Source organism: Hirundo rustica, chromosome 15 (assembly GCF_015227805.2).
Source record: "Hirundo rustica isolate bHirRus1 chromosome 15, bHirRus1.pri.v3, whole genome shotgun sequence".
NCBI classification, from domain to species: Eukaryota; Metazoa; Chordata; class Aves; order Passeriformes; family Hirundinidae; genus Hirundo; species Hirundo rustica.
The window spans coordinates 934,324-960,592 of NC_053464.1; the positions used below are offsets into that span (position 1 = coordinate 934,324).

Here is a 26,269-nt window from a genome sequence, read left to right on the forward strand (position 1 = left end):
CTGCTGTACAGCTCCAAGGCACTGCTGTCCCTGCTCACATCCCCGGGTGCAGGCAGCAGGGACAGAGCTCCAGCCACAGAGCTGATGTGAGCTCCCTGAGCACTCACATCAGCTCCCTCAGGGACCCCCACAGGCCAGCAAGTTGGTGGGATTAGCTGTGTCTGGGGCAGCCTGGGCTTCCAGGAAGCCCTCCATTTTCCAGCATGAGCCCTGAGGAACCCCTCTGCTTCCAGACCTCTGCTCCACATGTTCACGTTATGCTCGTGCCAGGAACGCGTGGTTCAAACCCGACACTGCAGCTCTGTGTGGGGAGACCAAGGTTTCTGCTGCTGTGCACAAAGGATGCAGAGAAGGAGGGAGAGCCTGGCATCCCGCACCCCCTGCAGCATCAGCTCTTCTCACCTCAATTCCCACCTTGGCCTCACTGTTGCCTTCAAAGGATGCTGCCGTGCTGACAGAGGGAAGGAAACCCCAGGGAGGTGTCTGTGCAGGCTGATGGGAACTGGCTGTGGGACAGGTCTGTGTCACACTCCGAAGCTCACACCACCAGCAGAAAGGAGCAGAAATGAGTCAGCACAGCTGATCTGCTGAGAACCAAAACACGGCGCAGTCCAACCACACTTCCTCAGCACCAGCGTGAGCTGGCTCAAGCCACGGCCACACAAGCACTGACCTGACACAGGGGCAGGGGAAGGAGGAGGCTCCCTCCAGGGCTGGGGGCCTTGAACCTTGCCCAAGCACCTACCAGGGGATGAGCAGAGTGAAGTTGTGCCCTGGAGAGCTGTTGGGGGACAACAATCCAACCCTTGCAAAGCATCCCAGGACCCTGCCAGAGCCTGGACCACAGCAGGAAAGGCACTATAACTACTGCACATCCAAACCCCAACGTTTAAGTGCTAGCTGGCCAGAGGGTTTAGCCAAGGGGGTTTCTGCCAAGCAGTTGGGGTCAAGCATCCACCGGGTTCCCACCATAATTCAGTGCCCTTCCCCAATGAGTGGGGAGCAACAGCCGCGAGGCAACACCTTACAAACACCCCACTGGGGTCTGTCAGGCTGTGCCAGGACACAGGGGAAGCAGAGCACACCCTACCTGCAGTGTGGAGGGAGGAGAAACAGCACAGCAGGCACATTCCACAGCAGAAGACCCCCCAGACATCCAACCTCATGATGTCAGTGTGGGGAGAAGAATAACTCACAGCACATGCTCTGCACAGGCACTGCTAGGAAACAGCAGCTGACAGGAAAGAAACACCTTTTGCTTTAAAGAGAAAGTGAATTAGAAATGGAAACTTCTACATCAGTTACCAGCTGCCATGGAGAGGAGATGGAGTGCACAAGGCACTGAGCTCAGTGGCTCTCCCTGTCAAATACCTAAAAGCAGCATCACAAGCGTGTGACAGAGCAGGCTCCTTATTACCTCTGCTCTCATCAGCGTACGAGCACACAGCTTGTCTTCAGCTAAAATGCCAAGAAATCCACCCCTTAGTATCCCCAAATGAGAAAAAAAGTTTGAAGTACACCAAAGATTTGTTCATCGCATTCCTGTGAACCGCAGCTCAGCACAACATGCACCCTGCACCAACAGAGACACCAGCACACCTCAGCCCCGCGGTACCTGCAGGGCTGAGCAGCTTCACTGCCCCATGCAGCAGCTGGCAGCAGCCAAGACACCCTCTGCCTGCACTCAGGCAGCTCTGGGAGGTGCTTCGGCCCCCCAAATGCCAGAGAGCCCCAGGTGACGTGCCTGCCTCCCCCCAGGCAGCACAGCCGGGTCTCTCGCTGCCCAAGGCTCGCAGAAGACACCGGTGGAGTCACGGGGAGCATCATGACAGCAGCACACAGCCGCCCTTCCTGCCCCCCTGGCTGGGAGCTCCAGCCCAGCCATGGCAGGGGAACGTGGCAGAGGTCAGTCCTTGGGCCCTGGGCATCGCCGGGGGCTGCCAGGGGCAGGCGGAGCTCAGTGCTGCAGCTCGGCACTGTGCAATCCCCACACGATTAAAATCGGGATATGTCCCCTCCCACGGGCCTGCAGGCAAAACTCTGGGTGCTGCTGTCCCTCCCAGGCTGGGCTCAGGAAGATCTCCAGGGCTGGAGCCCCTCTGCTCTGGAGCCAGGCTGGGAGAGCTGGGGGTGCTCACCTGGAGAGGAGAAGGCTCCAGGGAGAGCTCAGAGCCCCTGCCAGGGCCTAAAGGGGCTCCAGGAGAGCTGCAGAGGGACTGGGAACAAGGGCTGGAGGGACAGGACACAGGGAATGGCTTCCAGTGCCAGAGGGCAGGGCTGGATGGGAGATTGGGCAGGAATTGTTCCCTGGCAGGGTGGGCAGGCCCTGGCACAGGGTGCCCAGAGCAGCTGTGGCTGCCCCTGGATCCCTGGCAGTGCCCAAGGCCAGGATGGACATTGGGGATTGGAACAACCTGGGATATTGGAAGATGTCCCTGTTCATGGTGGGGGCTGGAATGGGAAGAGCTTTAATATCCCTCCAGCCCAAACCAGCCTGGGATTCTCCTTCACTGCATGGTTATCCCAGGTGCCAATAGCTCCCCACCTGGTGCCAAGTTGTCTTGAGGGCACAGGAGAGGTTTCCCAAGCTGTAACACCTCAACAGAAAAAGGAGGAAAACAAGAAAAAGGATGGAAAAAAGGAAGATTGCATGTTAGTCCAAGTTGTCCAGTGCTGGATGTCTCTGCTTGGGTCCCCAGGCAGCAGCTCTCTGCCCTTTTGTCACACCACAGTCTCATCCCCTGTCAGACCCTCAAACCCACCTCAGCCTTCGCTTCCAGTGGAAGGAGCCAGAACCTCTGTGAACCCCCAGTCCACATCTACGAGTGTCAGCTGAGGCCTGGGGCACACAGGAAAAACTCTTCACTCCCAAAGGCCCCAAAAAGAAATTCTGGAAGAAGAAGTCACAACCTCACCAAAACCAGGAGCCCTCATCATTCTCCTCAGAGTTGTTCCAAATCACCTGGATCTGCCCACAGCAGGCCTCTGGCAACGCACAAAAAGCAGAAGCCAAACACAGGCAGACACTCTTCAAACACAGAAGCTGATGGGTTTCCCTGGTGCAGCCTCACATAGTTCATCTCCGTGAGTTTCACCACAGCTCTGCCCTCATCTCAGGGCCTGCAGCATCCCCACAGGAAGCAGCAGTTTGGGCATGTTCAGCAAACCCCTGGGGCTCCTTCACGCCAGCTGCTGCAGAGCCTGGCCAGAGGGCACAGAGTGAGGGCAACCAGCACCCACCGTGAGCCAGGCCACGCCGCGCTGCCCTGCAGCGTCCAGGCTTGGCAAAACCAGGCTGGGACCTTCTCACCCAAACACCCTCGGGCTCTGCCCAGCCGGGCGATGGCCCCAACCCAGCTGGGTCTTTCCAGCCATTCATTTTCCAACACCGCTCAGCTTCCCCTCGGCGTGCAGTGGAGCCCACGGCCCCCTCTGCCGTGGGGCTATGGCAGGACCAGGCACTGCAGTGGCACGTGGCAATCCACACCCTCAGCCTCCTTGCTGGCCAGAGACTTGGCCACAAACTGGTGGAACCTGAAGAGGTGAGGGGATGATTTTCTGCTTGGTGCTCGCAGCAGGGCTGGAAAGGTGTCCCTGCCTGCCTGGACAGGGGTCAGGGTGCTGCTCAGGGCCCATGCAGTGACCATGCAGGAATGCTGCCTGGCAGGACTAGCCTGGTCCTTGCCACTGAAGTTGGAATAATGCGCCAGGGAAGCAGCCTCTTGTCCTGCAGGAGGGACAGTCACCAGGAAAATGTGACCCATGTCCTCCCCAGAGCAAACAGCTTGGCATCTCTCGTGCCACCCCCAGGGATGCAGGCAGGGCACGTGTGCCTCATGGACAAATTCTCACCTACGTCCAGGAGAACACGTTTTAAAAGGTCGCTCTGCATTTCATGCATGGAGCAAGGAAAATTGCAAGCAAGCAGTGAAGGTGGCAGGTACCAGAGACATCAGATGGGTCACACTGTCACTGCTGGCAGGCCAGTGCTGTCCCAGGCAGGCAGAGATGGGAGCTGCCAGCAGAGCAGCCAGACCTGGGAATGCTCATGGCTGAATGCTCTTGGAACAACACAAGCAGCCCCGTGGGGCTCAGGAATACGATGAAGCGATAACAGGGCGGCTCTGGCACTTGGAGCAGCTTTCCTGCCAAAGCCACTCGGCCCAGAGCACGGAGTGGCGGTGTCTGAGCCTGGTGTCACCAGCGGGGCACATCTGCCACGCTGGGTGCCACTGCCTGGGAGGCTGGTGGTGGCTGAAATCTGACTGAATCAGCGACGCACGCAGTGAGTCCAGCCCTGGAGCAGGATAAGGGCCAGGACCCCTCTGGCCCCAGAACGGGTCCTGGCATCCCAAGAACACAGCCATGGGAGCACAGAGAGGTGCTCAGAGCTAAGGCTTTTTCGAGGCATCAAGATGCAAATAAAAATGGATACATTAAAATTAGAAATAAATAAATAAAGATGCCAATCATCTTTTTCATCCACAGAAAAGCCTCATGCAGAACTATAGCTACAGGAGCCAAGCTGTGCAATCCAAGCTTAATAAGCCTCCCTCCAGCCTTGCAGCTCTGGTGACCAGTGCTACCCAGGCTCCCCAGGGAATGGTCACAGCCAGAGCTCGGGGATGTACAGGGTGGGATTGTTGGGGTGTCTGTGCAGAGCCAGGAACTGGACTCAATGATCCTCGTGGGTTTATTCCCACTCAGGACATTCCATGATTCTATGATAAGTCTGGAGGTGTCCTAGCCATCCTCAGGCTCCTTTTCTTTGGGAAGCTGAACTCTGCCTGATTTGCAGATGTGTCTTTGTTACCTGCCCACTATTTGCAGAGGAACACATCAGATTAAGGTGCCTCCCAGGCACCAGCTTTGAGTCTTTGATTTACTCTTTCACGGGTCACTGTCTCTGTAAATGTCTATCAAAGGCAATTGCCAGCACAGTCAACAGCTGCACCCATGGCTGAGCACGAAAAACGAATGAGGCTTTCCTCCCAAATTACTCCTGCCTCACAGAGAAGGCTGTGAGGGCAGAAAGCAGGGGACAGGAAGGAAGAAAAGGTCAGAGCATGCAGCAAATGCAACACAAAAGTCAAATCAGCACGAGAAGGATGGGACAGCGTGAGCTGGGCTCGCAGAGCCCCCTTTCTCCCCTGCCCAGGAGCAGGACAGGCAGCATCAGGCTCAGCAAAATGTCACCTGATTTCCAAAAGGCATTTTATAAAAAAAGCTACCAAAAATGACAGTCAGCAACCCTGAAACTCTTAAGAAATTGGGGCAAGCAAGGATTTTTGAGGATGGAAAGAAAAGCAATCACAAGCAGAAGCAACCTGCTGGAACAGGGTTTCTGGTAGCAGCCCCGCAACAGCACATCCCAAATCCTGAGCAGTTTATCTCACACTGCTCTAGCTGATGTGACCCAAGTGCACACAACAGAGAGAGGATCCTGCTTCCCTGGCACACAGTGGATAAGGCACTACAGCAAAGGACAGGGAGAAAGCAGAGGAGCAACGAGGCCCTTTGCCACTCCAGCTCCCTTCCAAAGGCTCCAACTGCACCAGCTCCAGCTTCTCTGAAGGGGAAAGCCTCTCAGGTAACATTAGGGCGGTGCAAGAGCTCCACAGCAAAAGCAGAGAGCCTGACTGTCCTCCCTTAGCAGCTGGCTGGATTAAAGATTTAATGCAATGGGTCCCTAAGGAAAAAATTACACAGGCTATTAAGAAAGATGCGCCTCTCTCCTCTGATGAAATCCAGCAAACGTTGCAGTTATCCAGGCATCCGAGCGGCTCCGTGGAGCAAAAGAAAAGCTGCAGTTGCTCTTGTGAGCCTTTCCTGGATGCAGGAAGCAGCGGGTGAAGCAGCTCCATCAGCAGTAAAGCAAATGTGCAGACACAGCCGTGCCATGCCTGCAGAGAGAGAGGCAGACCTTGATTCCAAGGGAAGACGCAAAGGAACGCTCAGCAGCGATCCTCACTGGTTCCCACTGGAATTCAGGGGCTCCTGATCCTCACTGGGTGCCACTGAATGCAGGGGCTCCTGATCCTCACTGGTTCCCACTGAATTCAGGGGCTCCTGATCCTCACTGGGTCCCACTGAATTCAGGGGCTCCTGATCCTCACTGGGTCCCACTGAATTCAGGGGCTCCTGATCCTCACTGGGTCCCACTGAATTCAGGGGCTCCTGATCCTCACTGGGTCCCACTGGAATTCAGGGGTTCCTGATCCTCACTGGGTCCCACTGGAATTCAGGGGCTCCTGATCCTCACTGGTTCCCACTGAATTCAGGGGCTCCTGATCCTCACTGGGTCCCACTGGAATTCAGGGGCTCCCGAGGCTGCAGCAACAGGACAAACAGCCCCAGGCCAGGGGCAGCAGGGAGCTTCAACACTTCACCGGGTCTTGTGAGTGGCACTTTGGGAACCCAAAGTACTTGCTGGTGCTTGTCCTGACAGGCAGGCAAGAATTAACCCCGGCTGCCTCGCCCAGGAGGGACCTGGACCAGAGGAGCACAGGCTGTCACAGCATCAGGAACATCACAGCTGAAGAATCTCATGGCTTTGGGGAGATAACCCAGTTCAGTACAGCATTATTGAGGGTGTAGCAAGTGCCACTTCCTAAGCAGCACAGACTACATTAAATTGGACTCTGACACCCCCTCAGTGTTCAGCACCTTCACAATGGAGCCTGAGCAGTAAAACATTGGACTAGTCAGGAGGAAGCAATGCAGGGGGACCTTGTTCACAGAGCAGAGCTCCCACTGGCATCCACAGAGCCCTTCAGCAGGGCAAACCCATCCACCCAGCATGAGGCACCTGCAGATAATTTTTCCAGGGAACCAGAGCTGACACCCTGGGTGTCACAGATTCAGGGAGCGTTTCCAGGTCCTGAGTGTGAGTTTCTAGGTCCAGCCACCTGCAGACTCACACTCTTTCCTGCTCTCTGGGCTTACAGCTGCCAATTCCCACTCCTCTCCAAATGAGCCATCCTGTTGGTTTGGATGCTGTGCCGGGCTCCACTGCAGAGATCCAGGTGCTTCACCAGCACACAACGTCTGGAGGAGGGTTCCACTCATGGATAACACTCCTCTGCAGTGCATCTCTGGTGCACCTTGCTTCCCACATGCTGCACACATCTGGAGACAGGTGCTTGAAGCAACTGCCCCCACCACCTTCACTGCTGTAGTGCTTTGCTCCTTGGAAAGGCAAAGTCCAAAGTGCCCCAGTCCCAGCCTGGCTCTGGAAACATCCCAAGCAGCCAAGCACCACCCTGTGGTGTCATTCCCCATGTCACAGGGCTGGGCACAGCTCCATAAGCACAGCCTGCCCTTCACTCACTCCCCACCACTGTCCTCACCCTGCAGATCCTCCCAACTTCCCACAGTGGGCTGAAGTTGAGCCACTGGCGTCCTCTCCCACCCCTTCTCCACTCCCTTTAAAGCCCTCGTGGTTCAGGAGTTTGTGTGAAAGCTCCTGCAGGACCTGGATGAAGGTGGACTTACAGAAGCAAATAACAGCTAAAATTCAGTTGCTCTGATCCAAGCAAAGATGCACACTTCCAAACTCCAGCAGGGAGAGAAGTTGGAAAAACTGGAAAATAGATGCCTGCAGACCACCTGAGATGACGGCTTGGTGTGAAATGCCAACTCCTGCCACTGGTGTGGGCGGCATGGGCAGGCTGCAGGGCACTGCCCCGGGCTGGCCCTTTAGGGTGACAGCAGCTCCTTACCTACGTCCCCCAGCGCCCAGAAAGCCCTCAGGGCTGCTGCAGGCAGAGCACCCCTCACCTCCATGCTTTCCTGCGATGAGCACCAGCACGGATCCAGCAGGGAAACACCCTCCCCAAAGCCACGGCGCTGCCTGTGCACCCCTGAGCTGGGTTTGGGGAGAGCCTCAGCGCCCAGTGACTGCGGCCCCAGCAGCTGCACACCCCTGGCTGTCAGCTAAATGTGTCAGCTTTGAGCACTGACGCTTCTGGCAGCTCCCCGTGGCCGAGGAGAGAGCACAAACACATCCCACTGCTCAGCTGGTGGGCAGCTATTTGCAGGTTATTAATAAATCATTTACTGTTTATTGCAATCGTTCTGCCAAAACACAAACAAAAAGCATTGCAGTCACTACCAGCAAAGCTGCCTGATCACACAGGTCAGGAAAACAGACGTTTTGGGTACTGCCTTCTGAAAAGGGGGTTTACAGAACCCTGGGTGGCCCAGGCTCCTCCAGCTGTGACAGCTGTGCCTGTAGGATGGTGTCTAGGACAAACTCTGCCTCCTGACAAAGCCCCTGTGCAGAGGAACAGACAGCAACAAAATCACTCCCTGCAGAAGCTCCCCCGAGGAGCTGGTGTTCTCTCCAGGCACTTTTTGGCACGGGTGCAGGGAACCCAGTGGGCTGTGGGTCTCTCCTCCACCTTCCCACAACTGCAGCGAAGGACCAAGCCCCTGAGTCACCCCCCAGCACTGCAGCTGAGTCCAAGGGCTGCAGACAGCCTCTTCACCCTGCTTTCTCCCAAAACACCAGGGGAAAAGCACAGAAAGGAAAGAAACTGCCAACCTGCCCTTCCTTTGCTGTTAAACAGGGAATCTGCTTTCATCAGTACATCAAGAGCCTGTGGAGATCAAGGAAATACATTCCTCCATACACTCTGCAGGGCATGGAGCTATTTGCAACCTGAAAAACAGCTGCTGTCACTGCACATCTGAGGAATGATCCCGAGCACAACAGCGTGGCTTTAAAGGAACAAGTCCTACCCACACTTCAGCTTGTTGCATGCTCCCTCCAAAGTGGCTCTGGATAGACTGGGAAGCGATCTGCAGGCACGCCGCAGGGAGAACAGCACCACCCCACCCACAGAGACGGGGCACAAGCATCCCCCAAACGCCAGCACTTCCACCAGATTGCTGCAGATCTGCTGCTGGAAGCCCCTCTCCAGGGGACTCCAGAGATCCCTGAGGCCAAGGCCACTGTGAAAGCCCTGGCCAAGGTGGGGGTGCCCACCCTGAACTGGGAGACTGAGATGAGACCTTGGGGACATCAGTCACAGGGACCTCTGGGGAGAAGGAACAGCAGCACAAGCTGAAATTGTGTCACTGAAGACCAGAATTAGATTTTCTGCTTAAGCAGAGTGAAAACAAATAAAAGGACCAGAGCAAGACACAACTACCTCATGATGTGCTCCCCAATAGGCACCTGCACAGTGGATGTGCCCTTGGGACACCTGGGGACAGAGCAGCACCTGTCCCCAAGCCAGGAATCCTGAGCAGGTTGGCCTACAGCGTTAGGAGTAGACATCACCCTCCTCCCCCCAATACTCTCTGAATAATTAATCCTCCAGAAATTAGTCAAGTTTTTAACTAAGCCAGCTCAGCAAATGTAGTAAGGAATTTCTAGGTCAGATCTACAAGCACTGGGGAGGGAAAAAAAGGAAAAAGAGCCTTAGTGCTCTGCCTCCTGTTCATTCCCAAGGGATTAGCACCCTGCTCTGCCACGCCCTACCGGAGCCAGCACCTCGTAGCAAGAGCTTAGATGGGGATTGCACCTTGTCATCCTGACATCTCTGACACCTCAGCTGCCTCTGACACCACCAAAGAGCACGTTTCTGTGCACAGCATCTGTCTCCATCTCATACAGCTCGCTCCCAGCGCCGAGAGGGAAGCACCCCATGACAATTATATTTGTTACATCCCTCCCGCTTCAATGCCTTTGATGTCTTAACCACCATCTTCTGCAGAGGCGTTTTTCCCTCTCCCCGGAGCTGTAACCCAGGCACGGAGCTCACAGCAGAAGTCCCAGGAGTGCCAGATTTCACAGCACCAGAGGAAGAGCAGCCTCTGCGAAGCCTCTCTCAGCCCACCCATGTGGTGCCATCCATCTCCGTGCCTGGCAGCACAAAGGGCAGGCAGGTGAGCGGGCACGAGGGGCAGCAGCAACTTCCACAGGGCACTGGGGGACAGAGGCTCCTTCAGCACGAACTGTACCCAATGCTCCAAGAGCACGAGGACTGTCCCCCTCAGGAGACAACCCCTGTGAAAATGAAGAAGTAATTCTTCAAAAAGATGGAGCTTCCATGAGATAGATGATAGATATAGATGATAGATACAGATAGATATAGATAGATATAGAGGTATTTGGCCCCCCAAAAGAGTCTGGTGCTGAGCAAAGAGAGCACAGAGGTGGGGTGGAAGAAGGCAGTGGGATCAAGACACGGCTGAGCACAGGTGAGGGGTTCCAGCAGTGCATCCCAGTCCCACAAGTGCCTCGCCACCCTCATGTGCCCCTACCCCACACACCATGGGAACATAAATCACTTCTGCCCTGGGGACCCATCCTGCCACAGCTCCAGTCTCCTGCTACTCCCTCCTCTCCTCCTACCTTCATCCAGAAAGAAGGGGGGCTGCACAGGGGATCAGAGACAGGGGCAGTGCTTGCAGTTTCCTAGCTCTCAAGGAAAGAGCTCACCCTGAAATTCCACTGTCTGTGGGAGCATGGAAGAGGGAGAAGAAGGCTCTAGAGGCAGCCACTAGACCCCCCAACCATCCCCATGCACATAGGATTCAGGAAGGGAACACAGAGCGATCAGACTCCCGCCAGGAGCCTGGGGGCCCACAGAAACCTGCTCTCACCATTGCTCAGGCATTAAAACAACCCTGACCACCACTCCTACAACCTCTGGACAGCCGAGGTGTTCCCAGGCAGATCCAGGGAGGGAGGGTGGCAGAGAGCAGGCGAGGGGCACAGCCCATGCTGTGCCCACCTGCCATGCGCTGCTTTGTGTCACCTCTTCTTGCAGCAGTCACAAAGACCACGCTGCCCACAGGCAGCTCCTCCCAAGCCTTCCCTGACCACACAGCTGCTTGTCTCTTCCTTTAGGTTCACTTGAAGAACGCTGCAGTCCATACTTGCACTTAGAGAGAATACAGCACACATCCCCCAAGACTCTGTGTGGATCCACATCCACCAAGCCCCTGTCCCAGCTCCAGCACGCTCAGCTTGGCCCTGCACCATTCACAGGTTGGTTTTTCCACCTTCTCCTGCTGCAGTCTGAGACAGATATGGACAGAGGAAGAGCGCAGGAGGGCAGGGAGTCAAGGAGCGGCGGTGCAGAGGGTTGGTCCCTACGCATGGTGGGGTACTGTTGGGGAGGATGAAGCCAGAAAGCCCTATAAATATGATTGCTTAGATTCTCAGAATGTGAAACCTGTAAGTGAGATAGAATTGAAAGTAAGTTTTGATGTTTGAGATGTCCTAGCTACTGGATGTCTGGGAAAACAGCGATGTGACCAGCTGAAGGTCACCTGCAGCCAGACCCAGAGGTCAAATGGAATGTCCTGTCTCACCCCAATGTATGGGTCATCCCACACCTGTAACCCTCCCCTGAAGTATCAGGTATCTGTAACCCCATTGGCCCAAGCCCTGTTCCAGCCCACCTTGAGACCCCTGATAAGGGGTCCCAAGGGGGCTGGACGCTCTCTTTGCTTGCACCCTTTCCCGAGGACTTTTCTCTCTTGGAATTTCCTCTCCCTACCTCTCCCTTCCCCCACCTTCCTAGGCCTTGCCACGAGCTGCAGCCTGGCAGCTCAGAGCAAGGCCCCCACATCCCTTACAATAAACCTCATCTTCTAAAACCCAACTTCAGAGATCTCTCGTCTACATTCATCCACGCCGTCCTGGAGTCCACAGCAAAGGAGCAATTTCTACAGGGTACACCCTCTCCAAGGGGCTCCATCCCTCTGTCCTGCGGCAGGAGCACTAAAACCTCGCTGGAATGGGGATATATCCAACGCTCCTTTCTCTCACCCCCATGGCAGCAGTGCAGATGGCAAAGGCCGAGGTTGGTGCAACTCCATCCAGGCAGGACCACGTGCTCTGGGGATGAACCCTCCTTCCCGCCCTGAGGAGGTGGGCGGCCGAGGGCAGGACCCTGCAGGAGCCAGGGGCCATCGGGGACAGATGGACAGATGGCATCGGCAGCTCTGTGCCCCCAGGCAGCGCCCGGCTCTTGGGGGTGCTGGGGACCCAGAGCAGCAGCAAGGGGGGCACGGCCAGCCTGTCCCCCCAGGGGCGGCGGGGTGGCCACAGACAATGCTGGCATTGAGCAGCCGCTCGCCCCGGCCCATCTGCGGCTCCCGGAGCGCACAAAGCCAACGCTGGCCCATGGCGAGCCCTGCCAAGGCAGGGACACAGACCTGCCTTTGTGCCTGCAAAGTTAGCTTTGGGGAAAAGATGAGGGAGAGCTCCACCGCTGGAGCCTGCGCTTTGGCTGCTTTGCACTTGGAGGCGGTAACCCACGTGCAGACAGCAGCAGAAGCGCCCAACGCTCCCCTTCTCCTGCCTGCCCCACTCCTGAGACCAGGTAGGGGGTCTCACCCCCTTGTGCCAGGGCCTGGAGCAGCCCGAGGGCCCATGAGAGCACTCTCGTATCAACAGAAGACCAAGACAAGAGGGGTTTCATAGAATCACAGGATGGTTTGGGGTTGAGTTGAGAGGGACCTTAAAGCACATCCCATTCCACCCAACACGCACAGGGACACCTTCCCCCACCCCAGGTTGTTCCAAGTCCCATCCATCCTGGCCTTGGACACTTCCAGGGATCCAGGGGCAGCCACAGCTTCTCTGGGCACCCTGTGCCTGGGCATCACAGCCAAGGATTTCTTCCCAATAGCCCATCGATCCCTGCCATGGCAGTGGGAAGCCATTCCCTTTGTTCCATCACTCCAGGCCCTTGTCCCAAGTCCCTCGCCAGCCCTCTTGTAGCCCCTCTTCTTTGGCTTGACACATCCCAGCTTAAATCCCTTTATCACCCCTGTGTTCCTTTTGCCCCCAGACTGGCAGAGAGCCAAGGGCTCAAAAGAGTTCCTTGATGGGACCAAAGCCAAGCAGGGCTTGTGCTCCTGCCCCCGGACCTGCCCCATCCTGTCCCTTCCCAGCACTTGCACTTCACACCCCTACCAGCAACGATTTCCATATGCAGAAAAACAAACCCCCAAGGACAACAGTTTTTATCCCTCTTCCCTCATTTCCCAGTTCTGGGATGAGAGCAGCTCTGCCGCCTGCAGTGAGCCAGCAGCCTGTCCTCACTGCTGCCCATGGCACACAGCAGCACACGCACTGCCCTCACCCCCACGCCCCTGGGGTCCCTCTCAAGTGATCTCAGCGTGGATCTCACAGGTGGGAACACTCAGCAGTGGCCGCTGATGGCTGCTGACCAGCCAGTACAGCTCAGCCCAGCACACACCTCCCAAGGGATCCCCCTGAAAGGGCAAATTCTCCCTGCAACTTAACGCGAAAAACAAAAACCGAATATAAAGGGACTCGGGAGGAACTGTTTTCCCCGCTCTGGAAAGTGGACATCATGGATGCAGATTAAACAGATGTGTTTAACTGTGTTTAACCACTGCTGCAGTGAAACCGTCAGATGTGGCAGGACCTGGCTCTCGCTCGTGCAAACCGCGGTGCACACAGCTTCCCCAGACACAGCCGGTTCACGACTCCCATTAAAAACCTGCCCAACAATCCCTACACCAATCCCAGAAGTGCTGTGCTGGTGTTTGTCAGGCTTTATGGGCACAGCGAAATGCAGGGAAAGGCCGCGAGTCCCCAGCCCAGGCAGGGTCCGTGTGCTGAGGCACGGTCCGTCCCTCCCCACGCCCTCTCCCCATTTTCTCCTTGCACAATGACAAGGGAACCAAGGCGTGCTGCACCCCAAGTGCTCACCCTGGAGGGCCAAGTGCTGGCTCAGCTTCCCCAAAACCAGCACAGCTCCTCCACCAGCCATTGGTGAGCGGAGGACGGGGAACATGACCTGACTCACCCTTTGCAGGGTCCATCCAGCCCCTCACCCCAGGGACTGCCACAGCAGCTCCTCCCGGGCTCTGGGCAGCCGAGGCCGTGTGCCAGCACGCAGCCATCCGTGCTCTGCCTCCCACTGCAAGGGACAGAGACCCCCAGACCCTGCCCAGCAGGACCTGCACGATCCCCACGCAGTGGCAGCAGTCAGTGAGAGGTGAGTGACACCTGAGTCCTGCACAGGAGAGCTGTGCCCAGCACAGCTTCCCACACACACAGGAGCACAAACCCCAGGGATCTCTGGACCAGCACTGTCCCATCCAGCAGCTTCAGCTCACCCCCTCCCTCAGGCCTGAGCAATGAGTTCAGTTTTAAAAGAACTTAATGACCTCAACATGAAGAATGGAAGGTTTAGATTGGATACCGAGAAGAAATTATTCCCTGTGAGGGTGGGCAGCCCTGGCACAGGGTGCCCAGAGAAGCTGTGGCTGCCCCTGGATCTCTGGCAGTGTCCAAGGCCAGGCTGGATGGGCTTGGAGCAGCCTGGGACAGCGGAAGGTGTCCCTGTGCATGGCAGGGGGTGGAACAGGATGATCTTTAAGGTCTCTTCCCGCCCAAACCATTCTGTGATTCTGTGATCCCAGCAGCCACGAGCCTGAGTCTCTCTCCGTGAGGAGACAAAGCTCCCTTCCTTGCTCTGATATTAAACCAGGACGCGCTGCCCTCTTTCAGGATGCTGATCAATCACTGGGCTGATGATAGATTGCATTAGCTCACGGATTACATTAATTTCTTATTCGGCAGTAAAAAGCAGATGTGAGTAAGAACTGTGGGCTTTACATTCATTTATCCTTCCTCCCCTCTATTTGGCAACAGCAGCCAAGATTTATTCGTGCTTCCTCCTGACCCCAGCAGACATGCACAGCTTGGCAAGAGTGCCCAATGCACTCCCTCACTGCCACACTGGTGGTCATTTATTAATTACACCGCCCTTGCTCATTAGCCTGCAGCCTGGGGTGTTAAGAGAGGTCACTGGGCTCTGTTCAGAAGGCAAGGCACAAGGCACAAGGACGAACTGCTGGGGAAAGAGAAACCCTCTGCAGGAGTGGGAACTGGCGAACAGTCACACTGGAGGGGAAAAGGCCAGCACCACGCCCCGGGCTGTCCTGGGCCAGCCTGCCACTCCCCCGAGCACGGAGGTGGGAAGGAGAGGGGCTGCGTGGGGTGGCACCAGCAGCACACACTGCTGTCCCAGGGGAATGTCCGTGCACAGGGAGCCTCAGCAGGGGCAGCCACAGCCCCTCGGGCAGCATGGCCCCTCTCAGGCTCCCCTGAGGGGAGCTCACTGCCATGCTGTTAGCAAAAGCCAGGGAGTACAGGGAACTGCCAAAAGCCGTCAGGACAAACCTGCAGCACCAAGTTTTCCTCCATTACAGATAACAGAGGAAAAACCAACTAAAACGAGGCCTCTCGGTGCTTTTTGCGCACAACGCTGCTCCATTCTCCTCTGTTTCAGCCCATGACACCTGTGCTTTTAACCCCCAAACCCTGACGTGCCTGTCACTCACTGCCTGTTGCACATTCACCCCGTGACAGACAGAAAAAGGCAGCTGCCAGCTTTCAGCATCACTGAATTTCAGACAAATCTGAGCCTGGCTTCAGTCTCCATGGTGGAACTGCTGCTGCTCCAGCATTTACATTCAAAGCAAATTTGGAGGAGGGAAACACAACAGAGACTATGATGTGTAAATCATTATTTTGCTTCACTAGAGCTGGACACTGAAGCAAAAGGAATATTTGAATCACATCCTTAGTCGCACCTGCTAATCAGGGCTCCTGCTGTCAGCCAGCCAGGACTGAAATTGGATTAATGCACACAATCAAGTGAACTGCATCCCTCACTCTTGGCCCAGCCAGGGCTGCCATGGCAGCAGCAAGCATCTCCCAAAAATTATTTACCCAAAAAAAACCAAAAACACCCCCCAAACCTGACAAACTCCAGGCCATGATGTCTTTTCCCATTGCAAGGGGGTGGAATGAGATGATCTTTGAGGTCTCCTCTGTGATTCTATGACAACTGACAGCTGGAAGCCTGGAAACCCCAGTTTCAGCCAGAATCATTTTTCTGGTTGTAAATTGGAGACTGCAACCGCAGCCAAGCAGTTATGGATCAAATCACCGTGTCTGACATGGAGAAAGGTGTCAGGGAAATTTTATTGCAATACAGCAAATGGGGTTTGCCCTTAAGCACTGGACAAATCATCCAGCTCATTACCCAGTGTTAGGAATCACTTGGACAAATTAGAGATTGGAAAGTCAAGGCTGCAGAGCAGCTCTCTGATTTACCTTAAACTGACCCACAAAAAGAAACATCCCTGCTCCTCCTGGTCACCGTCACTGCGCAGAAGGCCCATCAGTAACACCCCCAGTGCAGGGCAGGGGCAAGCAGCTCATTACAAAAGTGCTTTCCCCTCTCACTTTGTGAGCAGCTCTCAGCCAAGGGATGCTCTCCTCTGGTTTGCCTGGAAAGCTGAACCAGAGCTGAGGCACCCTTGGGCTCCTGAAGTACAGGGGAAGCATCAAATCAAAAAAAGAAACCTGGAAGAAAACTTCTGCACACTCAAGTGATGCAGATTGCAGAGAGTTGAAAAGGCAAGATGCAGGCGAAAAGAGTGCAGCAAGCAGGATGAGTGTCACTGCCAAGGCCACGGAGGGCATCCTGACCACAGCCAAAGGGGAGCTTGGTCATCACTTCTCTCCCCAGGGACTCTGCTCTTCCACCTGTGCTGCTCCTGCAGCCAGGAGGGGTTTGCTGGGGGCAGAGGATAACACCAAAGGGAGCTGGGCACTCTGATAGTCCCACACACCGACAGACCATGGGGTCTGCACTGCTGAGGGGCAAAATCATAGAATCATGGAATATCCTGAGTTGGAAGGGACCCACAAGGATCAATTTCTGGCCCTGCACAGACACCCAACCATCCCACCCTGGGCATCCCTGGTAGCGCTGTCCAAAGGCACCTGGAGCTCTGGCAGCCTCGGGGCTGTGCCCATTCCCTGGGGAGCCTGGGCAGTGCCAGCACCCTCTGGGGGAAGGACCATTTCCTGATCTTCAACCTGATCCTGCCCTGGCACAGCTCCAGCCATTTCCTGTCCCTGTCACAGAGCAGAGATCAGAGCTGTCCCTCCTCTGCCCCTTAGGATGAAGCTGCAGCCCCAGTGAGCTCTGTGCTCCCTCTCCTCTTCCCCAGCTGAACAAACCAAGAGCTCTCAGCCTCTCCTCCTGTGGCTTCCCCTCGAGACCCTTCCCCATCCTCACATCCCTGCCCTTGGACACTTTCTGACAGCTTTAGATCCTTCTGATGTTGTGGTGCCCCAAAGTGCCCCCAGCACTCAAGGCTGGCTGCCCCAGTCAGGGACAATCCCCTCCCTCCCTCACGCACCGATGCACCCCAGGACAGGATTGTCCCTCCTGGCTGCCAGGGCACACTGTCACTCACATTCAGCTTGCCAGTGGCCCAAGGCCCCAGGTCCTGAGGCAAGGAAGGAAGGTGGGGAAGAGCCAAAGCAGCTGGAGATGTTCCTCAAATGGTGGCAGTCACAGGAACCAGCTTCACCTGGTGTGCCAGGAATGAAGATCATGGGACGGCTGAGGGTAGCAGGGGCCTCTGGAGATCGTCCAGCCCCTTCCCAGCAGGGCCAGCTACAGCTGCTCAGGGCAGCTTCTACTTGAGCTTTGAATATTTCCAAGGCTGAAGACTCCACAGCCTCTCTGGGACTAGCCCAGTAAAACAGCATTTTCTGGTGTTTCAAGTGTAATTCCTGTGCTTTAGTTGGTGCTCTCTACCCCTGTCCTGGCACCAGCACCCAGAGACGAGCCCACCTGAGGACAAAGCCCTTCACAGGGTAACAGAGCTGGGCAGGGCTCACTGCCTGACATCAGAGCTACAGATCAGATTCCTGTGGGTGCTGAGCACTCCAAAAGACACCTGTGGCAGTGGATAGGAAACCACAACACCCAGGGTGGCAAGGAGTGGTTCCCAGCCCTCTCCTCCCAAATCCATGCAAAGCCAGGTTTTACCACAGTAACACATCTCTTCCATAGCCAGGACAAGGCAATTGAAATTCTCATGGAATGGAAAGGAAATAGTTTTATGCCCTTAAAGAACAGACCCAAAAGGAGCTGTGATGGGGTGCTGCTTCCCTGGCACCTCTGGCCAGAGGTTTGCTCTCCAGAACGCATCCAGCTGGGGCCAAGAGATTGAGGACAGTACATGCAGGGAGCTGTGAGCACCCCCACTTCTGACTTCGGAGAGGCACCTGGCTTTTCCCTCTGCAGGGAGGGTGCTTGGGCACAAACCCACCTTGGAAAGGTTCCCTGCTGCTGCCACTGCAGGGCAGAGCCAAAGAGCAGCAAAGCTCCACTACCGCAAAGCCTGGGTTACTCCCTCCACCTTTCCAATGCTGCCAGAGGACCCAGGAAATTGTTCTGTCAGACAAAGTAAAACTGTCCAGGTGTGCATAGGACCAAAAGGATGCTGCCTGCAGGCTTGGTCCCGTGGTCTTGCAGCAGCTGCTTCCCAGAAGAGGATTTATTCCATACTCCAGGACATTAGCACTGACAGCCAGGGATGCAAACTCACAGCCCACACAGCATCCCTTATAGGAACAGCCCCACCTGTCTTCTCTCAAAAGAGGGTTGAGCTCATAAAGGGCCCAGTCACTGCATTTTTAGCCAAATCTTCCTCAGTACTCACAGAGTGAGGATCACTGACCTGGCAACCTCTTGTTTTTACATTAATGATTTTGACTTCTTTGCATAAAATGGTCCCAGCCAAGCAAGCCAGGAAATAAACAAACCTCAGCAGGTTCCTTTGAAAGAAAGGAGAGAAAACTCCTTTCTGCCAAGAGCAAATACAGGCCATTCAGGAATTCCTGGGAGCTTGGGTTGGTTTTGTTTGTCTGGTCTTGCTTTTAATTCATAGTCACTGAAAGAGTTTTGTGCCCTTAACTATTGCATGTGCCACCAGCTAAGCACTTAATGAGGAGGAAGTGAGACTGACACAGTCACTGCTCAGACAGGAGCCAGCCTCTGCAGCCATCCTGATCCAGAGCAGCTGACAGGAGCTGGCACAGGGCAGGACTCTCCATCCCTGCCCACCCACACCACACCAGGCACTGGGGGAACGCTGCAGCCCCGCACACCAGAGCCCCGTGTCCCTGGGCAGGGACAGCGCGGATGCCACACGCACTGCACAGCCCCGCAGCCCTCAAAGGGGCTGCCCAAGCTGCCAAACCCCCTCACCTTTTCCAAGAGCAGGTACCTGGAAAGGATAAGGAGAAACTTTCAGGCTTCATGTGGAATAAGAGCAATGCCATAAACCCTTGCCACAGGCACAGCCAGCTCAGGGTGGGGATCTGGCCGAGGACTGCGGCGAGTTACATAGCTGCCCCTAGCTCAGGGAAGCAGCAGAGCTGCACTTATCCACAGAAGGCATACAGACACACTACTCAAAGGTCAGTGCAACACAACATCTCTTCAATACCACAGCAGGAGAGCAAGAGAGCAGCCAGACAGTGCTGCACGCTCTGCCTTTAAACCCCCTGGGCCTGGCTTTGCTCCCCAGGCTGAGGTCAAAGGGACCTTGGTTTGAGAAGGCTGCTGCTCTGCCGTGGGTTAGACCCTCCAAGGGCAGAGCAGGCAGCACCAGACCCACAGGGCCAGCACAGGGGATGAGCCAGAATCGAAGAAGAGGAATTAATCCCACATCCCACAGAGGCAAAGGCATTTGGAGGAGCTCAGAGGTGGGAGCCGAGAGCTGCCAGAGACTGCCTGCCACCCTCCAGCCCTGCCTGAGCAGGGAGGACAGAGCCCTGCTCCTCTGCAGCCCAACAGGAACGGGGATTGCCGTGCAGACCATGTAAAACACTCACTCTGTTAGGATTGCCAAGCGCTCAGGAACAAGCTACTCCCTTGCCTGCCAACTCGAGGGGATGCAGAAAATTCATTCAAGGCAAGACACGGTCTCTCTGGATGCAGAGCAAGGCAGGATGAGCCAGCCCAGGCACACAGCAGCCTGTTCGGATGGGGCCTGTTGGCCACACCCTGGCAGATGCAGGCAGGGTGGGCTGCATCACTATGGCCCCAAAACAGCAGCGGCTCTTCCATTTCATTCCCAACCAGCAGCCGTGCCCTCCTCCTCCTCCTCCTCGCAAAGGCAGACAGCCCTTTGCTTTCAGAGCTGCCCCCAGACGCCGCAGATCCCAGCTGGAGCTGTGCAAGGGGAGCAGACCATGAAGAGCAGCGACGGTGCCACGCTATGACAGTCGCAGGCTGCATGAAAGAGCCTTTGCTGCTTTGTGCACAAACACAAATTCTCTCTGTCCGTGACCCAGCCCCAGCCCTGGCCAGGCCGTCCCCAGCACCGCGGCCACGGCCCCCACACGTGGTCACAGCTGTGGCAAGGGGCACCTGCCCACGGCTCCAGCCCCTGGCACACCAGAGCTGCCACTGCCCAGGGGCGGCTTCCAGTTGGGTTCCTGTGCCACAGACACAGAAGAAACATCAGAGTCACAGAGAAAACTCCAAGCCCCATGGGAAGTAAGCACCATAACTCACCCAGCTCCAAAGAGGACACCAGGAGGCCGTGTGTCCCTGGGCAGAGCCCAGCTCACCCAGGAGCTGTCTGCCTGACCGACACAGCCCAGCGCAGCCACATCCCTGGTCACTGGCGTGACAAGGAGAACATTACTCCTCAGTTTCCAGCTCGGTTTTTCGCAGCATCTCTCCTTGGTGGAAGAAGAGAAGGGCTATCACAGGGGCTGTCAGTGACTCCTGGCCAGAGCCAACACAAAGGAGCCTCACAGAAACCCCCATCGCCGTGACACGCTGCGACACAGCCCTGTGGCTCCCCGGGAACACCCCAGGGGCACAGCGAAGGAGCGAGAGGAACACGGCCACGTACTCATCCTGCACCGCGAGCCCCGCGGGCCCGCGCCAGCTCCGTCCGCGCCGGGGAGAGGGGGCCCGATGGAGGGGTGTGGGAGCCACCTCAGCCTCCCGTGCTCACCACCAGCAGCACAGCGCAGCAGCAGCAGTTTCAGTCCCTGAGCCAAGGGAACAGAAGAATCGGGGAGCTCTCCTGCCACGCAAGGCAAATGGCCGCTAACAGAGGCGGCCTGGCACGGCTGTGCCGCCCCGGCACGCACAGCCCCGCTCCCTGCGAGGCTCCGGCGTGTCAGCAAGCAAATCCTCTTCGCCTATGGGCAAGGGAACCGGAGGGGGGAGGAAAAAAAAAGCATCAAGAAACTCTTTGTCTACAAACATCCCGGCCGGGCGCACGTGCGGCGTGAGCTTCCTGGCGAGGGCGGGGGGGGGGCCTGCGCTTGGGAGCCATCATTTCCGCCTGCAGATCCCTCCGCTCGCTCATTGTCCTCTAAAAATAAAAGTAAACACCGAAGAGGAGCTCTTTGTTTTTATTTCTGCTGTGTCAGAGAGATTTCTCGGAGAGGAACAAGTTGTGAGGCCTCTTCCCAAACCTCTGGGAGCTTCCCTGAGACCAGAGCAGGGCTGAGAAGGCAGCGGGTGTCCCAGCGCCTGGCAGGGAAGGAAAGCTGTCCTCTCTCCCCTCCAACCTGCAGCTGCTCATGGTGGGGACCATAAATCCCAGGATGGTTTGGGTTAGAAGGGTTTTAAAGCTCATTCCCACTCCCCTGCCATGGGCAGGAACACCTTCCACCATCCCAGGTTGCTCCAAGCCCTGTCCAGCCTGGCCTTGGGCACTGCCAGGGATCCAGGGGCAGCCACAGCTGCTCTGGGCACCCTGTGCCAGGGCCTGCCCACCCTCCCAGGGAAGAATTCCTGCCCAATATCCCATCTAACCCCACTGTGTGTCAGCTGGAAGCCATTCCCCCTTGTGCTGTCACTCCATGCCTTGTGATGGTGAGGATTACCTGCCCGGGGCTCCCACCTGCACCTGGCAAACCATCTTCCCTCTGTTTCAGCTCAGAGAGGAGGCCACTGCCCAAAGTCCAGGAAGCCTCAGTTTAAGCCACATAATAAAGCAACAAAGTTCAAGGAAAGCCAGGAAAGCCATTTTAACACATAAAACACATATTTAAAAAAATAAGATTGAGATATGCAGGTATATCTCTCCCTGGTCTTGCTTCCAAATCTCTCTTCCTGACAGGCCCAGAGGCTGACGAGGCCAAGCCTGAGCCCTACACAGCCAACATCACTGATTAAACACAAGCACAAACTTCCTCACCAGGCAGCTGCCCTAATCTAAGCATCTCACATCTTTCCCAGTTGTTTGTTCAGCTTCTTCCTTTACCGTGGAGCTGCTCTACAAAACTACACGGTAATGAGACACATGCACAATATTACCTTTTTTTTTTTGACCTGCATTAGGAGTAACCCCAGCATTAATAGCCCAGAGCCTCAGGTATCCTCCATGATTTGATAAAGTTGCTTATCTAAGCAAAACCCTGCAGGGACCAGCCTCATTACTCAGAGCAAAGCTCTTCCCCCACACCCTGATTAACAGTGTTTCTTTAAATTGCCAGCTCCAAAAAAAAAAAAACCCAGATTAAAACAAAAAGATAAAAAAACGAGGAGACATTTGTTTTCTCAATTTGAGCGCTCAAATGGCTCCCCAAGGAAAGCGCCATGGGAGCTGTCACCAGGCTGCTCAGGACACCTCAGCCCCGGGGGATGGCACCTGCAGAGAGCAGCGGGGCTCCTGGCAGACAGGAGCCACCTGTGCCAAAGGTAAGGGGCAGCCCAGAGGCACAGGAGGAGACACGAGTGGAGCCAGGGCTGCCATGGTTCCCTCCTGGAGCAACCCAGAGCTCCCAGCCCTGTCCCACCCCTGGGACAGGGACCAACTCTCCACCCCTTGTGGGGACAGATGTGCTCAAAGATAATGGGTTGGACAGGGCCCCAGCTCCAGTACAGCAGCTCCTAGGGGAGAGAAAAGGGGGGAAAAATAAATTAAAAAAAAAAAAAAAAAGCTCATGATTGCAAACATGCAAACATCCTCCCCAGGGCCTAATTACCCCTGAGAGTAATGAGTTGCAATAACCAGCGCTGGACCAGTAAAGCAGCCCAGCCCTGAGCAATAAAGCAGCCTGGGAATACACACACCAAAGTCTGCTGATAAAAATGCTGTTAATTCCCAAACCATCCACTTCTTGGCTGCCAAGTTACCCACTGTGTTTGCCTGGGTGGTTTTTCTCCCAGCAGAGCCCTGACAGGGATCTGAGCCTGGGTGCAGCCTCCAGGGCACTGCAGGATCCTCCTGCAGCTCAGCACAGCTGGGTGAAGGGGAGTCTTCCCTCTCCAAACACAGCTCAGCCCCCAAAAGCCCAGCAGAACTCTACAGCTTCGGATGCAACAATTTATGAGTACCAGAGTACGAAGAAATGGTCCTTACACCCATCATGTGCCAGGCCTGAGGGCTGGGCTGCCTCCCCCAGCCCAGGCTGGCACCGTCATCCTCCTTCCTCTCCCTGTGCCAGGGCAGCAGCCAGGCCCTGCAGCTCCAGACAACAAGCTCCAGCACGGAGGGAGAACTCAGCAGGGAACCTCCCTCCAGCCTGTGCCAGCACTTTTCTGATCTAACAGCCGGGTCTAGCACAGGAGGCCTCACTCTCCTCAGCCACCCAACCTCTCCCTCTCCCAGGGGCTCTGTGAAGCTGCACGTGAGCTCTAGTGACCTGTCACCATTCCACACCATGCAAATAAAACCCAAATCGAATCCACGAAGCAAGAAAAGAGAGAAGATAGCTTTGTTTCCCGTTAGTTCACCAGCGAGCAAGAAAGCCAAGTCACACCAATAACATCTGTGGGCAAGAGACAGCAGGATGTCTGACTGATGAGCTTCCAGCATCCTCCGCTGCAGCAGGACGACCCAGGAGGGGCTGAGATCCAGGCAGGCCACAAGCCCTGTGTTCCCAGAGACACCTGAGTCAGCTCTCACCTTCGCCTGGCCCGGCACAGTGCACCAAAATCCCAGAACCTGAGGAGCAGCAGCGCCAGGCCAAACTCAGCAGCAGCTGCGGCGTGGTGGGACTGGCAGCGAGCCGTCAGCTGGATGTGCCCGAGCTGCTGCCTGCTGTCCTGGGTGGGGTGTGCTGGCAGACAGCGCCAGGCTAAGAGCTGGCAGGAGCAGAGGTGTTAACCAGGACATTTAAAGCAGGCTGTAAGCAAAGAAAAGCCACATCCCTGTTAAAAACTGACCAGCAGCAGTGTGAAAGAGCAGCACTGTCCTCACAGCGCCCAGCCAATACAGCTCTAAACTCTTCGGACACTCAGCTCCCAGAGCTACCCTAAGACACAGGGTAAGCTGCAATGCACTGTTAACACCTTGTGCAGTTACAACTTTACAGCTGTATGGACTGATTTACACAATGCACATCTCCTGGGAGCCCAGAGAATGTTCATCAGCTCCCATCTCAATCTGACTTACAGCCTGGAGCACATCCAGGCACAGAGGGACAGTTCAAGCCTTCAGCATTCTGTGGGAGTGCCTCCAGCAGGGGCCATTGGGAGATTTTGGCTTTCCTCTAGTCATCTTAATTCATTTCAGTGTGCCTCCTGGTGCTGGCACTGGAGGCAAAATCAACAGTAAGAACTTGCTAAGGCTCTCAGCACTGCCATGGCTCCCAGCAGCTGCCTGGAGCCAGGGCCAGGCCAGGGAGCCCCCTGGGCAGGGCTGGATGCTGGCAGTGCTCAGGCTGTGTCCTGCCAGCCTGGCATCTCCCACAGCCTCCAGAACCTCACCCTGGGCCTCCTTTGGAGAAAGGACCAACCCCCAAACCCCCAGGCACAGGCACTGCTCTGCTCTGGGGTGCACACAAACATCCGGGCTGGGAAAGCTCCACAGCTACTCCATGCAGCAAGGCCATGCCCCTCTCAGCTGCCCTCCCACCCACCTCTCCTCATCCAGCTCCCCAGGATGAGCCAAGAGCACAAGAACAGCCAGAGCTCCCAGGGGACATCCCCCACCCATGGCAGCTGTCCCCTCTGAGAGCACAGCCTGCTCTCTCCTTTCTGGGATGGGAGGAGTGGCTGCCTCAGGAACCACTGTACCCAAAGGCACTCCACATCCACCCTCCACTGCCAGGACATGCCCAGCATTCCCTGGAACACATCACAGAAGGCAAAACCCAGTCCTCACCCCTGCTGTTCCCTGCATCAAGCTCTGTGAAGGCAGGGCAGTGCACCCAGGAAGGGGAATCATGAGGATACCTGTCCCAGTTAATTATTACCTGGCCAGCTATCAGTGTTTCTGTGCAGCCTTGGTCAAATTCAGGGAAAAAGGGAAAAGTGGTTTCCCACTTGCTGGGCCCCAGGCAGCGTGCCCAGCTCACCTCTGCACACACCTAAGGGAGAGCAGAGCAGGACTCCTGTCCTGAGGAAGTGGGGCACAGAGGGTGACACAAGCAGGGTCACGCCCTGATCCTCGTCAGCCCCAGCCATACACAGGAGGGGCTGCATCAGTGAAAAGCAGGACAGCTTTGCTAGCTTTGAGCCCCAGAACCTCCAGCTGTTCTTTGCCACCACAGCTCATTTCAACCAGGATCTCTTCTGGAGCACACTCACCTGCTCCTCTTCTCTTCCAAGCCCAGCTCCATGCGCTGCAAAAGCAAGCTGTACCAGGGCCCGTGCCCCAGGCTGGTCCCAGCACGCTGCCCCAGGGTGTGCCAGGAGCAGAGAGCTCCCTGGGGCTCCGAGGGTGGAGGAAGAGCCCAGCAAACCAGGCACAGAGAGGGCAGGGCTGCCTTTGACCTCCCCACTTCTGCCAAATCTAACAGCACACCCCAGCTACAAAAGGAGGTTTCAGCTTGCAGACCAAAACCCCTTCAAACCCAGAACTTATTGCGAAGGCATCTACAAGGGACAATGCCACAGTTACAGGCCAACCCACAGATCTAAAAAGATCCTACTGCATTTTGCACCTCTACTGGAGCATTCCTAGAGAGCCAGCAGTTAAAAGAAGTTGCAAATCTTAATTGCACCATCATTAAAGGGAGGAAAAGGAGATTAAGAAGATATGATAAGATCAAGTGCTGTCAACCTCAAGCAAACCTCAGAATTAAGTCCCGAGGTAAGAAAAGCAAAGTAATTACCTCACTGAACAGCTTGTGAGCATTCCCACTCAGGACTCGGTGTGTTCAGGGGAAATGCTCTCTGAAGCCCTCAGTGGTATCAAGGCAGGGCAGAGCCAAGCCCACTGCAAACCTTCCACAGCTTCGTGTTCCTGCACGATGCTCACAGCTCCAAGTGCCGTGTTTCCCCAGGACAGGGAAGGGATTCACATGTGCTTTCCTTTCTGATAGCTGCAGTTCCGGGGACTGCTGAATGCAGGCTCCTCAGCAGCAGCCTGCCCAGAGGCCCTGGGCAAGGGTATAAAGAGGCACCAGTTAGTGAGGAGAGTTTTAGGCCGGTTATGTCATAAAGGCAGCCAGGAATGTCTCTGCCCGGAGGGT

At 55.9% G+C, this 26,269-nt stretch overlaps 1 protein-coding gene across 3 annotated transcripts in view; it reads right to left on the reverse strand.

Moving 5' to 3' along the window:
* LOC120759782 (ankyrin repeat and fibronectin type-III domain-containing protein 1-like) overlaps window positions 1-26,269 on the reverse strand; it is a 243,601-nt gene that overhangs the window by 196,287 nt on the left and 21,045 nt on the right. Inside the window, exon 1 of one of the 3 annotated variants that reach the window (XM_040079398.2) lies at window positions 1,091-1,150. The exons of the other annotated variants lie outside the window; for them this stretch is intronic. The gene's annotated coding sequence lies outside the window, so the exon portion shown is untranslated. Of the gene's footprint in view, window positions 1-1,090; window positions 1,151-26,269 lie in introns of those variants that run through there. 3 annotated transcript variants of the gene reach the window in all.